The following is a 16,320-nucleotide window of genomic DNA, read 5'->3' on the forward strand; positions in this document are numbered from 1 at the left end:
CCAGAAAAGAAATAGTTAAAATCAAGCAGGCTAGGGGAAATATTGGTAGACTGGTTCAATAATGCTAAGATAATGATGGTGAAACATTGACCCATTAACTTTATTTCTCTGCATGTAAAGCGAGAAGTGTTGAAAAATTGTACTGATTTTTCAAATGTGGCACCTACACTGTTGGAATAAATATTGGCCTGACAAAGCAGGTGATTAGGTGCCGCTTTTGAAAATGGAAAGCACCTAACGCTAAAAACATGGAGACAGCCTATATGTAGAGCTAGAGGCACCAAAAGACTACACCCTGCAGCACTGGAAAAGCGAATGGCACAAGTCTGCAATTTGATTCAATAAGGAAATAACTCTGGCCTACACTATAGAAATATGTATGTCAACCAATGCATAAAGCCAATGTGTTCACCTGTGATTTTTTCATCAACTAACGTACTAATTGCTTTCAAATGCAACACAGCTAATTCCTAAGTGGACTGTACCCCACAATGCCTTGCATTCAAACCATGGGAAGTAATGTTGAATGGAAAAAAATGATACTATTATAAATGAAGAAAAAGTAATGGTTCTACTGGCTAAAAGAATACTTGTGTTTAACAGCACTATATTGTGGCAACTTTGGGTTGACCCTAGTTTCAACACGGAGCAAGCCAGTCCGCCACTTTGGAGAACATTTTACACGGCACCCTTGAAAAATAACTTAAAATGTTAATAGCTCGCGCTCCGCTGTCTATATATTTTTAAATTTCTTTATTGGCATTTTGTCATGGTTACATAGCAATTCTGTTAATTCGTTCATGAGAAAAAGGAAGTAAAGAAGAAAGAAAGAAGAACTAAAAAAAAGAGAAACATAAACTACATTAACTGTCTCCATTCGTTGACAATGTGTTCCAATGTGGGCAGTTCCAATTTGGGGGTTGTTTGGAGAGCGGGGGAGACAGGGGGTCCTAGTCGGTTTCCGGCAGTGTTTCAGCTTGGGTGCTGTAGAGACATATAAGTCTCTACCTTACCGTGGGTGGCAAGTCTCTGTTGTACTTGTGCGGAGGCATTCATGGAGGCATGTCATCTGAGGGGTGAAACATGCTTCACGTTAGTTCTTTCCAGGCGTCTAGTGCCTCGCTTGTGCCATCTGCAGATCTGGCAACGCTGTCTTCCCAAGCTTTGGTTTCCGCACCCACCCAGCGTTCCAGTTCTCTGTACCATGTGTTATATATTGTGGGCCGGCGGGTCTTTTCCAGGCCATTGCAATTGTTCTCTTAGCACGCAAGCCATGTCCATAAGTTTCATTGTATGTTTGGATTTAGCTAGCCTGGGGTATGTTCCCAGTAGACATTCGCTGGGGGACCATTTGTATCGTGTCATGCCTGCCCTTTTGCAGGCTTGCTCCACTCCCGCCCAGAGGCCCTGCACCTTTGTGCATCTCCACAGCATGTGAAAGAGGCCTGCTTCATCTGTGTTGCACCAGATGCAGTTGGGTAGTGTCTGTGGGTTGAACTTCGCTATTCTGTGTGGGGTTAAGTACGTGCGGGTATAGCACGTTTAGCTGTATGAGGCGGAACCTGGAATTCCTAGATACTTCTTTGGGGTAAGTAAGCGCCCTGTCCCATTCTTTGTCGGTTATTGACGTCCCCAGGTCTACCTCCCACTTAGATCTCAGTGTAGCACTGCGGTGATTCGGGCTGGCACTTAGCTGGATGTATATTTGGGATATCGGTCTCCCTCCCCGAGGTTGTATAACAGTGTCACGTGGGAGTCTACTTCTGGCTCCTCAGGCCAGGACTCCCACTTAGCCTGTGCTATCCTGCGAGTTCTTTGGTACCATAAGAACTGGCCGCTAGGCATGCCGTCCTCTTCCTGTAGGGAAGTGAACTCTCGAAAGGTGCCCCCTGCATATAGGTCCCCCCAGGCGTAAACTCTGCCTCTTTCCCAGAGTCTGATATCTTCAGATCTGCACTAGAGTTGCATAGGTCTGCGATCAGTGGAATTACCAGTGAATATTGGTGTTTCGCCTGTAGGAGTGTTTTGGACCTGTGCCATATTTTCCTACCCAGTTCAACTAGTAAAGGCTCTTCCCTCAGGAGCTGTCTGGGTACCCAAATAAGTTCCTTCGGTTGTATTGGGGAGACCATTTGGCGCAGTAAGGTTTTTTCTGACGTGGTGTCATCCGCCAGCCACTTGTTCATGAAGCTAAGTTGTGCCGCTAAATAATATTTCTCCAGGTTCGGGAGCTGTATTCCTCCCAGTCTATATGGAAGGACCAGTGTGGAGAGTGCCAATCTGTGCCTGTTTTTTCCCCATAGGAATTCTCGAAGCAGTGTGTCAAGCAGGCGAAAGAAGGGGACATTAATGTAGTGGTGCACATTTTAGAACCCGTATAGGAATCTAGGAAGGACAATCATTTTGACAATTGATGCTCTACCCATCATGCATAGGGGAAGCTTAGACCAGAAGCCTATCAATTTGCGCAGAGAGGGGACGCTGTCTTGGTGTTGTGCTCGTGCATCAGTACAGGGGTGTGCATGATGTTAATCCCAAGGTATCGAAATTAATTTGTTTGCCACTATCTTCCCACCGAAGGGAGGTCTTCTGCATTCCTGCCCCTCAGGTCTGCTAGAGGGTACAGGCAGGATTTTTGCCTGCTGACCTGTATCCCAGGAGCTCCGCTGTCTATGTAAAGATTAACATCTGCTTGTAAAAATCATTAATTTGTATTGATAATTTCAAATTATTTCATTGCACTTAACATGACATGCTGAAGCATCAATCATCATAAAGCCTAACATGACTGTTGGTCTAATGTAAGTAGAACAAAAGAGCCTCATTTTATTTTTTTTGGCATTTCACATTTTTGAACAATAAACATATTCCCAACCACCTAAAACCCACCTCTTAACCTCTCAGAATCAAAGTCTATGCATTGCAAATAGAGGTTTGACTATAGCTGGAGAGCCAAGGGAGAGGTAGCTTTTCACTTCACTTTGTTTGAACCACTCCAAGGCTACAAAGTTCCATACCTCGATAAACCAGTCATGAACGTGTGGAGGATCTTTATCTTTCCAATGTTGAGCGTTTACCACTAGAGCGGACACCCTTAAAAAAGTCTGTGCTTTACGTTTATGTTTGGGCCAGTTACTTTCCTCCGATGTACCAATTCACCAACACCCAAACTCTCAACATCCATTTGATCTACCGTCCACCAGGCCCCTTGGGCACCTTCAACGAACATATTAACACCGTCCTCTCCAGTAATCTTACAAGCTCCACCCAAGTTCTCACCCTAGGCGACTTTAATATGGGTTACAACGATCCTGAAGACCATTCTGCCAGCACTATAGTCAACACTCTTTCGGAACTAGGTTTCACGCAAAGAAGTATGTCACCTACACACTCCAGAGGCAGAACACTCGATTGGGTGGCCGATTACAACTGTCTAGCAAACATCACAAACATCTCACCACTAGCCTGAACTGACCACCACCTGGTTTCGTTCCTGCTCTCAACTGAAAGACCTCCACCCCCACCCATTAGCAGGGCCCTGCCCACCCTCACAAGAAACAAGAAGAATATGACAGCTGAAGGACTAATCCCAAACCTACTCCCCACACTCAACACACTCCCAGACAATCTGGACCCAGAGACCCTGGTCGAAGAATATAATAAGATCATGGCCACCTCATTAGACGTAATCGCCCCCCCTTAAACTGAGACCAAGCAAACCGAACACACACCTCAACAAATGGTACACACCATTCCTTAAAAATTTAAGGCAGCAAAAAAAGGAACTGTGAGACCACCTGGAAAAAATTCCCCTCAGCCGCAAATAAACTCAAACTCTCCAAACTAGCCACACTCTACAAAAAAGAAATTTACCTGGCTAAACGAACCTCCTATGACTCTCGCATATCCCAGACGAAATCAAACATGAAGGAACTATTTTCTATCCTTAAAGAAGTAGAAACCCCTATAGTACCTCCTGACACCTGCACCAAAGACAAAAACTGGTGCTCAGAAATCCAAAGCGCCCTAGCAAATAAAATTGCGGCCCTCCAAAGTAAAATCACCCGTAAAAAAGTATCCCTTAATGACACTCTCCCCTCAAAACCACCAGATAAGCCCATGCTTACAGACCATACTCGCTTCAACTTCTCTAAAGTCACGATTATCGAAGTAGAAAAAATCATCCTGTCTCTGAAACCTGCCAACTGTCAGGGAGACCTGTGACCGGCACAGCTCATCAAGGATGCCGCCAGTGACCTCTCCCCCTTCATCACGAAACTAATTAATGCCTCCTTCACCACTGGCTCCATCCCCACCAATTTGAAACAATCCTGGGTACTTCCACTATTAAAAAAACCCACACTTGACCCAGCCACACCCACTAATTACAGGCCTATAACGACCGTTCCCATTCTACTAAAAATCCTGGACAAGGTTGCCTATGTACAAATCTAGAAGTACCTGGAAGAACACCATCTACTAGGCACCATACAATCAGGATTCCGCCCTCAACATGGGACTGAAACTGCTCTCATTGACTTGAAATTTCAGATCGATACGCTTAGAGACAACGGCCAAGCTGCCCTACTCCTCCTCCTCGATCTGTCTGCAGCTTTCGACCTGGTTGATCATTCTGTCCTTTGCACACACCTTCACACATCAGCTCATTTCTCTACTGAGGCCAGCACCTGGATCACCTCTTTTATCAACGGTAGAACCATGAGGGTCTTCTCACCTACCGCGGCGGCAGACCCCATACCAATCACTTGTGGCATCCCACAGGGCTCCTGTGTCTCCTCCACATTGTACAATATATTTACCAAGCCCCTTTTCGATGATTTGGATCATCTCGGTATCACCTACACTAACTATGCAGATGATACCCAGATCCTCCTTCCGCGTTCTGGAGATTATGGAAAGGATTTGGCCTTGTTAAATAGGATGTGCATCATCATCCAGGCATGGATGGCCATACATGGACTATGCCTGAATGATGATAAAACGGAACTCATCATCCTAGGCACTACGCCCAGCTTAAAGAAACTTGGCCCTGCCTACAACTCTCTTATGATAGATGGCAACAACATCAGGGTTGGACAAGAGGTCAAAACCTTAGGCTTCTACCTGGATTCCAATCTCTCCTTCAGAAGACAGGTGAGCTCCCTGGCCTCATCCATGGCCTATACGTGTAAATTAATCCGCACAGCTAAACCATTCCTACCTGACACCAGCTGCCTTACCCTCGCTAGAGCCCTCATACTGTCCGGCCTGAACTATTGTAACGCCCTCTACCTGGGATCCTCCAAGGCTACCACTAGCAAACTACAAACTCTTCAAAATAATGCTCTCAGAGCAGCCATGGGCATCTCCAGAAGAGACCACATCTCAGGACTTAGTCAACAGAACAACTGGCTCTCCATTAACGACAAAATTCTCTTAAAAACTGCATCGCTCACTCACAAATCCCTTAATAACGCTGCCCCTATTTACCTGATCAATAGATTCCATAGACATTCCTCCTTGAGACCCACCAGAATTGCCTACAAAGACTACCTCTCTGTCCCTAACTTTAAATGTGCTACCATAGGGGGCAACAGCTTCCCAGTGAAAGCAGCCAAGCTGTGGAACTCCTTACCACCTAATCTCAGAGTAGACTCGCCCTACCAGAACTTCCGATCTAAGGTAGTTTCATGGCTGAAAATGTAGGCCGTCAAAAATACTCCAAGGCCAGGCTGTCCCCTTCTCATGCTACCCACACACAATGTAACCACGTGTGCCCACATGTATATATGTACATAATATCTATGTACCTCATTGTTGCTATGTATATAATTTTGGTGTAACTTACTGTTCTCTTTGTATAACCTATGACCTGTAACCAAGCTTCGCAATTTCTTGTAAAGGCTGCGCACTGATACCCTTGGGTACTCTCGCGCATTATAAATAATAAAACAAACAAACAAACAAACAATTCCCAACAAGATGTCCTTTGTGTGAGCCCGCAATCGTTTTCCAAGCATACCTTGAATGTGCTTATTAATAGTTCCCCAATAGTTAGCCAATTTAGGACAATCCAACCAGATATGCTGTCAGCCACCTTTACCGTTGCATTCCCGCCAACATTTAGCCGGTAAGATAGCTCAGCGGGTTGAGTGCTCGCTGCTGCAATCTGAGTGTGATCTGCAGGTCGCAGGTTCGAATCCCGGCATGGCTAACTCAGCCTTTCATCCTTCTGAGGTTGATAAATGAGTACCAATTTCGGTTGGGGGATATTGTATGTAAATATGTGCTTTGTAAAGCACTTTGGATTAAGGCGCTATATAAATAACACATCATTATCATTTATCAGTGCAGATCAGTTTCATTTTGTGTAACCTGTGAGGGGTATAGTGCCATTGCAGCATAGCCTTATACCATGATTCTCTAACCTGTAAAGAATGTGTTAATTTAGGAATATCTTTCCAAAGTGTTTACCATTCTTCAGTGGATATCGAGATTCCCAGTGTCTGCTGCTTGATCTGTATATATTAAGGCTATCTACTTTGAACTTCTCTTGTAATAGGCGATATAAATTGGAAATTAGGGTTTTCTCTCAAGGATTTGAAATCAAGAATTTCTCAAATACAGTTAGCAGTCTAAGGGCTGTGGCTTTGTTTGGAGGAGCCAACAACCAATGACGTACCTGAAAGTATTGGAATCTTTCTTTTTTTCCGTGAGCCACATGTCCTTTTTGCATTGTACAAACTGAATAAAGTCTGTACCCATAAACATGTCCTTGATTTTATTGCATTTCATTTCTTTCCATTTAGGAAAGGATCCTTTTTCTAAGCCTGGTTTGAACTGCAGATTATTAAATATTGGTGAACTAGGGAAAGATATGTAGTAATTTGGTAGTGTTTAACCACCCTGTGCCATACAGTTTTGACAAAATTAGTAATTTGACTGGCATACATATTCATTGGACGGTATTGTTTTGGAAGCCAGAGTAGTTCTGCGATATGCGGGCCGCAAATTGCCTTTTCCATTCTAGCGCAAATGTTCTCTGTCGTTGAAGATGCCCATTCTTTCTGCACCCCTAAGTGTGCAGCCTGATAATATTCTACAAAATTGGGACGTCCCAGACACCCCTTCATGGTTGGACTCATTAGTGTTTTCATTGCCACACGTGGGTTTTGTTATTCCAAATACATTACGAAATCAAACATTGTAATTTCTGAAAAAATATTTGCGGTACATCTTTAGGGAGAGCCTGGAATAAATATAGCACCTTGGGTCGTATCGTCATTTTTACAGCATTTATCCGCCCTAACCATGAGATCGTTAATGGGACTCAGTGCAACCGTAAACATTTACATTCTGGAAGGATAGGGGGAAAGTTTACTTTATACATTGACTGTAACAAGTTGGTTAGGTACATGCCCAATAATCTAATTTTATCCTTTGCCCATGCAGATTAAGTGTGTACGGACACCTGGACTACATTGGGGGGTGTGAGAGATAAATTCAATATTTCAGACTTAGTGAAGTTTATTTTCAGACCCACCACCTTACCGAGTTCTTTGAATTCCTGTGTAACCCCTTTCAATGAGTCAACCAGATCTGTAACCGTGATCAACATATCATCAGCATAAGCCATTATTTTATGTTTATCAGGCCCAAATGGTATCCCTTGTATTTGAACTGAATGTCTTATTTGAGTCAGAAGGGGTTCCAGATGTATTGCATACAAAAGAGGGGATAGTGGGCATCCCTGCTCCGTTCCACGACATAACGTAATCAGAGTGAATATCTGTCCATTTATTGATAACCTAATCTTGGGGTCTATATAATTCACACATATCATGTTCAAAAAGTTGGGACCGCATCCCATAGCCTCTACAGTTAAGAACAAAAAAGACAACTCCACCCTGTCAAACGCTTTTTCAGCATCTAATGATTAGAATAGTGCTGGTTGTCTCTTCTTAATCGTTTTCTCAATCAAATGACAAGCCATTCTGATGTTATCATGAGTTTGTCTATGCTTAATAAACCCTGATTGATCAGGGTGGATTAAGGACGGCAAAATATTTACTAATCTGTTGGCAAGAATTTGTGTATATATTTTTGCGTCAAGGTTAATCAGGCCAATAGGTCAATATGATCCACATTGTGTGGGGTCTTTACTGGATTTTGGAAAAAGGATCATTTAGCCTCCTCTATAGATGGCATTATATGACTAGTTTCTTTAAATGAATTATTAAAATGTAGTAGTCTAGGCGCCAATGTTGATAGATCCGTTTTATACCATTTGGCTGAATATCCGTCTGGGCCTGGAGCCTTATTCATGGGAAGACGACGGATTATATGTGATATTTCTTGGATTGTTATCTCTTGTTCCAAACATTCACGTACCTGCAGTGTGATATTTGGAAGCTTTACTGAGCATAGATATGTGTTTTGGGCTATAGGGTCAGGGTTGTCGGATTGATATAATGTGGAGTAAAACTCCACAAATTGTTTAAGTATTTGTGGGGTGGCTGTATCCAGGTCCCCGTGAGTATCTTTTACTGCTAAAATTGTACGTGAAGTCTGACTTTGCCTTAGCTACCTGGCCAACAGTCGGTAAGCTTTATTCGCTTTTATATAATATTTTTGTTTGCCATATAATAGACCTTTTTCTGCTTTTGATTTTGGCATAAGCTGTAATCTGCCCCTTACGTTTCTATATGCCTTTTTGATAGCTAGGCCTCCGTCCGTTTCCATTTTTTTCATTAGTTTTTCAATTCACTCTCCAGATCGGACTCAAAGGCCATCTGTTGTTTATGTCTACATGCCCCTTCTGAGAAGAGTTCCCTGTGAAACATAGCCTTAAAAGCATCCCATAGTGTGTTTATCGCTATCTCACCCGTATAGTTTAACTCAAAAAAATCCTCAATCTTTCTCCTCTAATTTCTCCCTCACAACCGAATCTCGAAAAAGTTCAGAAGGGCAAACCCATGACCATATGTCCTGTGTTATCCTGGAAAGAGAAACTCCAGTTCCAGGGCAGAGTGATATGATAATGCGATAGGATGAATCTCTATTTTTGTAATGTAACCCTGCAACTTGGATGATGACCAAATCTAATCGATATGTGAGAATGATTTATGGACATGGGAGTAATGTGTATAACCTTTCTCTGCCCCTTTCAGTGTTACCAACACATCTGAGATAGCTAACTGCTGCTCTACTTTAGTTCATAGCCCTTGTGATGGAGGGGAATGTCTGAATTGGGTTCTTGCGCTTCTGTCCCTGCGAGGGTCCCAGGCCACGTTGAACTCCACAAATATTAGCCGTTCTCTTACCATGAATGTTTCCACCTCTGTTAAAGTCCTCCTCAAAAAACTACTTGGCCATCGTTAGGGGCATAAAATGATACCAGGGTTATCATTGTTGATTCAATTTCGGCTATGATAAATAGGTATCGGCCTTCCCTATCCGCCTTAGTATTGGTAATTTAAAATTGTACCCCCCTTTCTGATTGCTAATAAAACACCAGCTGTTTTCTTCTGTGCATTAGCTTGAATGATAGTGGAATAGTAACCTATATGGAGTCGGGACTTGTCCTGCTGTTTTATGTGGGTTTCTGAAAAGCTAATACATCTGGCCTATGTGTTAGAAACCCCTCTCATTTTTGTTTTACTGGGGGTATTTAGCCCCATGAATATTAAGAGATATACAGTTGAATGCAATGAGTTTTTAATAATCTGTGTACAAACATTGCCCAATTCCTTGACCTTGATCCATATTTGGATTCCTTAAACAAATGTGTTTTTTCCACCCTTCTCCCCAAACTCTATAACCTCCCCCACCCAGCTTTTGTTACTCTTATCCCAATAAACCCTTACTTTTCCCTTCCACCAACCCTGGTATGACCAATGTACCTAGAGTACCATCGATCATCAATCTGCCGGTGTGGATCACCAGTTCCTCCAGGGTTTCCCATAGGGTGTCATAAAACCCTATTCACCTCCTCTCCACTGATTCCAAGTTGGAAAGTCACATCCCGAGCATTCAACTTCGCATAAAGTATTGGCACAGAGCTCAAAAAGTTCCCCTCTTAACTCTTAGTTAATGTCACTTTTTAGGAGTGTGCAGCGGACCTTTAAGGCGAGGATTCTTGCTGGTCTAGTTTGCCCCTTTGATTCCTGGGCTTCCTATGTCCCTGCTTAATCTTTTACATGATATCTCTGACATGGGCCGACCCACCTGTACACGATGAGTCTCAACTGAGCCACTTTCATCTTCATCGATTTTTAACATTTCAATGCCTTCTGCTGGAGAGGTGACCCTATGTTGTCTCCTGTCTAATGATATGATATGATATGATATGATATTGCATTTATAACACGCCTATACACAAGTGTTTCAAGGCGCGATGCGGCAAAGGAGGGGGAACAAAGGGAGGACAGACAACAATCCCACTGCGCCAGGTGTCATTCAGATCAGCGCAAGTGCATGGGATGTGAGAAGGGGGAAAAGTGCGGGGGGAGGGGATAGTGCAGTACATGGGAATAGAATAATAACAATAAGTAAAGTAACGGCCAGCAGTTGGCAAGTGCAAAGGTAAGTGCAGACATCAGGTGTCAAGTGCTGGTAGTGGGACTATAGGGATACATAAACAGTCCCCAAGTGCAAGGGTTGCGAGGCAGGCAGTGCAGGTGTGTGTGACTTTCAGGGGAGGGACCTGGGCCCGAGATCAGAGGGTGGCCAGGTAACCAGTGCAGTTTCAGTTTCAGCCAGGAGGTCAGCAGGGGAGCGGAGGAGAAAAAGCAGAAGCAAAAAGAAAGGTTTTGAGGTGCTTCCTGAACCATAGATGGTTCTCCTCAAGTTTCAAGGAGGCAGGAAAGCTGTTCCAGAGAGAAGCCCCAGCCGAAGAAAGAGATCTACCACCAACTCGTTGCTTGGAGAAGCGACTGACCCTGAGGGAGTTGGAGGCGGATGAGCAAAGAGCTCGAGAAGGAAGATATTTAGGAAGAGAAAGTTGAAGGTATTGAGGCCCCGGGCCCCGGAAGGCCTTGTGGACAATGCAGAGGGTTTTGAACTTAATCCTCGCAGTCACCAGGAGCCAGTGCAGAGATTTCAGTCCTGGAGAGATACGATCCCTGGGCTTGAGGCCAAGGACAAGACTTACAGTCCTGTTCTGGATGAGTTGCAGAGGGCGGAGAGTAGAGGCAGGCCGATTTAGAAAGAGGCTGTTGCAATAGTCCAGCCTAGAGAGATCCATAGCTCTGGAGACGGTGAGCTTCTGGGGGAAAGAGAGAATAGGAAGACTACCTCTGAGGAAGTGCAGCTGGTAGTGGGACTTCTTAGAGACATCAGAGCTGTGAGGAGAGAAGGAGAGTGTGGCGTCAAAGATGACCCCGAGGTTTTTAGCCTCGCAGGTGGAAGCAGGAAGAGGGCCAAATGGGAATGTCCATATATAGTGTATCTTTTTGGATTGCAGCGTTTTTACTACAATTTGCATTTCTCTACTCTTTTGAAGTGTGCGTGGGGAGAGATCTTGATATCATTGAATGTTTGAGCCAATGTATGTGATAGGGTCTGCTTGCCTGGCGGCCCTCAAGATATGTTCCTTTTGTGGGTAGTCTCCACTTGCTGCCAGCACAAACCTTGGGCATGATCCAGGATGTGATCTCTTCGGACCCACCCTGTGAATGCGATCTAGTGGTATCTTCTCCTCTTCGTCATTAACCAGTAGTTCTCTGAAGACAGAAATTATTACTTCTTTCAAATCTGGGTCTCCAACTGATTCAGGAAGATTTCTAAAATGGATATTGGCCCTGCGAGACCTGTTCTCTAAATCTTCACATTGTATCTCCAAATTATGATTGGAGCTCGCCAAATGTTCCAGTAGTTCTTCAGATTGCCTAGTGTCATGAGCCAATTCTTGTCATGAGCCAATTCACACATCCTTAGTGCACAGCGGCCATTTTGGAATCCAAAAGCTGTTTATTTTTTTTTATTTTTTTTTTTTATTACGAGTATATAATCACCGAAGTGATTTTTACAAGAAGATGATGAAGGTAACGTAAGATTTCAAAAGTAAAAGCGAAGGTAAAAGCAAAAATAGTAGTAGAAAAAGTAAAGATAGAAGATGAAACTGAAGAACTGGTTAACAATGAAAGCCAGAGTGGAAACACAGATGGTAAAAGTGAGGACGAAGGCAAACAGAACAGGACAGAAGAGGATCACTCCCCACAATCTGTTTGTGTTAACCCATTCTGGGGAGGCTGTAGTGGTGCTTGTATAAAGCTGTTTATTTAAATCATGTGTGAGACTCTAAATTGAATTACTTAGTTGGATTTGAATTACAGGGTATGCCCATGCACGTTCATTTCCCCTGGTGTAGACCGCACATTTTATTTACCATTAACTGTATATGTAAAACCCAATATTATTCATAGTTCTGGAACTACAAGACGTAGGAACATGAAATCTAATGCATTTCGAAGGTCAGAAACTCCTTATTGATGTGACACCAAAATCAAATTGCATACATTAATCAGGAAATATTAAAACAAGAAAAGTGTGTAACTTCATGAAGTAACATGCCAAAAAGTCATATTGCATTTTCAGACATGTGTCTACACTGAAGGATTATTACAATTTTGGTTTCGTTAAGTTAGTATAATGCTGTTGGAAAAAATGAATTTTCTGTAACAAATATTAGAAGTGGCTTTCGGCCCAGCCTTTTTTCTGATCACAAATATGGAAATATAATTATCCATTGAAGATTTGGGGGGTTTATTCAATGGTAGTGTCTGACTGTTGGGTTTTGTTTGTTTGTTTGTTTTATTATTTATAATGCGGGCCAGACCCGAGGGTATCAGTGAGCAAAAAGCAAAAAGGAAATGTTCAGTTTCAGTTACATTGCTGTGTAGTTATATACAAATATATACAAATAAAAATATATACAGGAACAAAATACAAAATACAACATGCAAAATGTGTACAAAAGGGTGAATACAGGCAGGGAGGGAATGGACAGGATTAGTGGCATTAGAACGGGCAGTCTGTGTATTATCGGCCATTTTCCTTGATCCAGTGGATGAAGGTATGCCTAAAATGAGGATATGTTTGATCTGCCCTTAAGGTGGGAGGAAGGGAGTTCCAGAGTTGGGCAGCTTTCACCGGGAAGCTGCTTCCACCAGTTTTAGAACATTTAAATGTAGGCACCGTCAGGAGGTTGGAGTTGGCAGCTCTTGTGGGGCGGTTGGAGGAGTGCCTCTATGAGGTATCGTGGGGCAGCGTTGTTAAGGCATTTATGTGTTCGTGAGGGTACTTTTAGTGAGATTTTGTCCATTGTGGTGAGCCAGTTGTTCAATCTCCTTATGTCACAGATGTGTTTTTTTAGGGATACTCAGTGCTGTTCTGAGAGCATTATTTTGTAGAATCTGGATTTTGTTGGTGATATATTTGTTAGTCCCTAAGCATAGGGCGTTACAATAATCCAGTTTTAACAAAATTAAGGCTCTTGCCAGGGTGGTGCAATTATTGGTGGAGAGGAAGGGCTTGGCTGCTCTGATTAGTTTACATGTGTAGGTAGTAGAGGAGGCCATTGAGTTGACCTGGTTGTTTAAGGTGAGGGTGCTGTCTAGGTAAAAGCCTAAAGTTTTGAATTCTTTAGCTACTTTGATGGTATTACAATCTATGATAAAGCTGGAGTAGTTGTGGCCGAGTTTGCTGATGTTGTGGAGGTGCCGAGGATTATGAGCTCAGTCTTGGCATCATTCAGGCATAGACCATGAGATGCCATCCATGCCTGGATGAGGTACACTCTATTCACCAAGGCCAAATCCTTGTCATTATCTCCCGTCAGCGGTATGAGGATCTGGGAATCATCGGAATAGTTGGTGTAGGTGATACCAAGACCATCAAGATCATCAGAAATGGGCTTCACGAATATATTGTACAGTGTGGGGGAGACACATGAACCCTGGGGCACCCCACAGGTAATGGGAATGGGGTCAGCAGATGCTGAGGTGTAGAAGACGGGCATGGTCCTATTGTTTAGGAATGATTGTATCCAGCCTATCGCTTCCTGCGAGAAGTGGGCGGCCGAGTCCAAGTGGTTGCAAAGGACTTTACTTTAACTTCCCCAACAACCCCAACCAAAAACAACAGCCCAGCATTGTTACTCTTGCTCCGGCATATCCGCTCCTCGCATTTGTCTCCAGTAGCTGCACTGAAGGCTAATTTACAGCGTGTGGGTACAAAATATAGAAATCGGAGGGCGTGGCGGCCCCTGCTATAGATCTGGTCCTTCTCCTTCGATGAATAACGTTGACCATTAGCATGTTACGCCATGTAGATAAAGTATAAGCTCCAAGGAACATCAGTGAGATGTTCCATTCTTCACATGGGAGTTTGATGAACTTCAGGAATTATCAGAGCCCCAGGCAGAACAGCAAGAAACAGCCAGTCGGTCAAAGACTTGCATGGCCACCAACTATGTAGAGAACCCCTGTTGTCACACATGATCACCTGCTTCATCCGTTTCATAGGGGCTTATCTTCTCCCTGTCCATCAATGCTTGTGCCTCCTCCGGGAGGTCAAAGAACAAGGTTCTGTTTTTGTGTAAAACTTTTTGGCGCGCTGGGTAGATCAGCATGTATTTCAGACCTGCTACCCAGAGTCTGACTTTGGCCATTGAAAATTGTGCTCCTCCCTGTCTGGAGTAGGCCAGTATTTTTCCCCTGTCCTTATAGTTCAGGACCTTGGTGATTATCGGTCCTGGGGGTGCTCCAGGGGGGGAGGGGCACCTAGTCAGTGCCTTATGCGCTCTGTCGATTGTAAAGCCCTGTGTGAGATTTCCAGGCCGATTTCCTGGAGTAGCATGTTCTCTATGTAGGTTGTGGGGTCTGTGCCCTCCTCCTCTTCAGGCAGGCCTACTAAGCATATATTGTTCCTGCGGTCTCGACCTTCCACTTCTTCCCCTCTGTTTTCCAGCAGGCTGACCTTTTATTGCAGGAAATGAACATCTGCATGCGTCTCTCGGAGCACCCCTGTATTCCCCTTCACCTGAGTTTCCAGAGTGGTAGTGCGCTCTGCCAGGTTACGCACGTCTTGGCGCAGCAGTCCCACATCTATTTGCACCACTGCTATCTGTGTCCCCAATGAGGCCTTCCATAGCTTGCATCACCAGGTTGTGCAGTTCCATGGCTTCCCCTCCTTCCGCTTGTACTGGGTCCGGGTTTCCCCCTGGTGCCTGTTGCATAGACTTGGCGTAGTTGTCCAGTGTTGGTTGATTCGCTTTTGTTTTGGCCAATTTGGGAGGCGTCCGGCCTCCTTGTCGCTTCAGCAGAGGACCACTCTTGTTATAAGCCTAGGGCCCTGCTTTAGAATCTCTGCCCGTGAATGTATTAATCGTGTCTGATGCTCCACAGATGCTTGAGTGTCATGCATAATTGTCACATGCTAAAGCAGTTGGTGACACTTAGAGGCTAATGTGGCCACTCATGCACAAGTATCTGGTATCTGTTCTCCAGTGTTTTGCCTGTAGTCACTGCCTGGAGCAGGCCTTATGCTGAAACCTATCTCTGGGGCTTCCCCAGTGTGGCTAATAGCAGTCGCCAGTCCTTTATTGTGCCCGAGGAGTGCTTCAGAATTTTCAGATCACCGGGATCCTTCCACTTTTTCACTACATGGCCCGGGTCCTCCTTCTGTGTCTCCTCTGCTTCTGGCCTCTCACCAGGTGTTTTCGTTCTTTGAAGAAGGGCGGGGGCGCAGTGGCCCGCTGAGCCCTACCGGCTCCATTCCACCCGTGCTTGCCAAGGGACACAGCCCCGAAATGTCACCACCCGCTCCGGTTCGCTACCGTATGCTCCCTCATCCAGTGTCCTGCTTATAGGGATCAGTGCTCCGCAGAGGGGTGCTGCGCCTCGTACTTGTCTGTGATGCACAGCATTGTCTGGGCCCCATGTGTGCAGCCTGTGCTCCCTGACTGGATACCTCTTTCTTCTTCCTTCTCGCGGCTCCTCCCGGCTGGCCTCCTCTGTTCGGGTGCATCCCTCCTCCTCCTCACACGCTCCGCTGTTGCTCGCCGCGTCAATGCTGTCCCTCCTTGTCTTGCTGCTTCGCCGCTGGGGCTCTCGGGGCTCTCTCACCTTCCTGGCTTCTTCCCATTTGTTGCTGTAGTTTGCCTCATATCGCGGCCACCATTTTCATCACCAGGCGCCGTCAGCGTTCTCCCTCTTCCGTGCCTGATACCAAGTCATCAGCAAAAGTGCCTGACTCCTAATTCCAGCTGGGCACTCCAGAGAGTCTCATGCATTGTCAGGCTCTTACTCTGCAATAAAG

General features: G+C 44.6%; 1 protein-coding gene across 9 annotated transcripts in view; it reads right to left on the reverse strand.

Moving 5' to 3' along the window:
- ITPR2 (inositol 1,4,5-trisphosphate receptor type 2) overlaps positions 1-16,320 on the reverse strand; it is a 4,412,221-nt gene that overhangs the window by 648,674 nt on the left and 3,747,227 nt on the right. The gene's annotated exons all lie outside the window — the stretch shown is intronic.

This window comes from Ambystoma mexicanum, chromosome 12 (genome assembly GCF_040938575.1).
Source record: "Ambystoma mexicanum isolate Mex_15411 chromosome 12, UKY_AmexF1_1, whole genome shotgun sequence".
NCBI lineage: Eukaryota > Metazoa > Chordata > Amphibia > Caudata > Ambystomatidae > Ambystoma > Ambystoma mexicanum.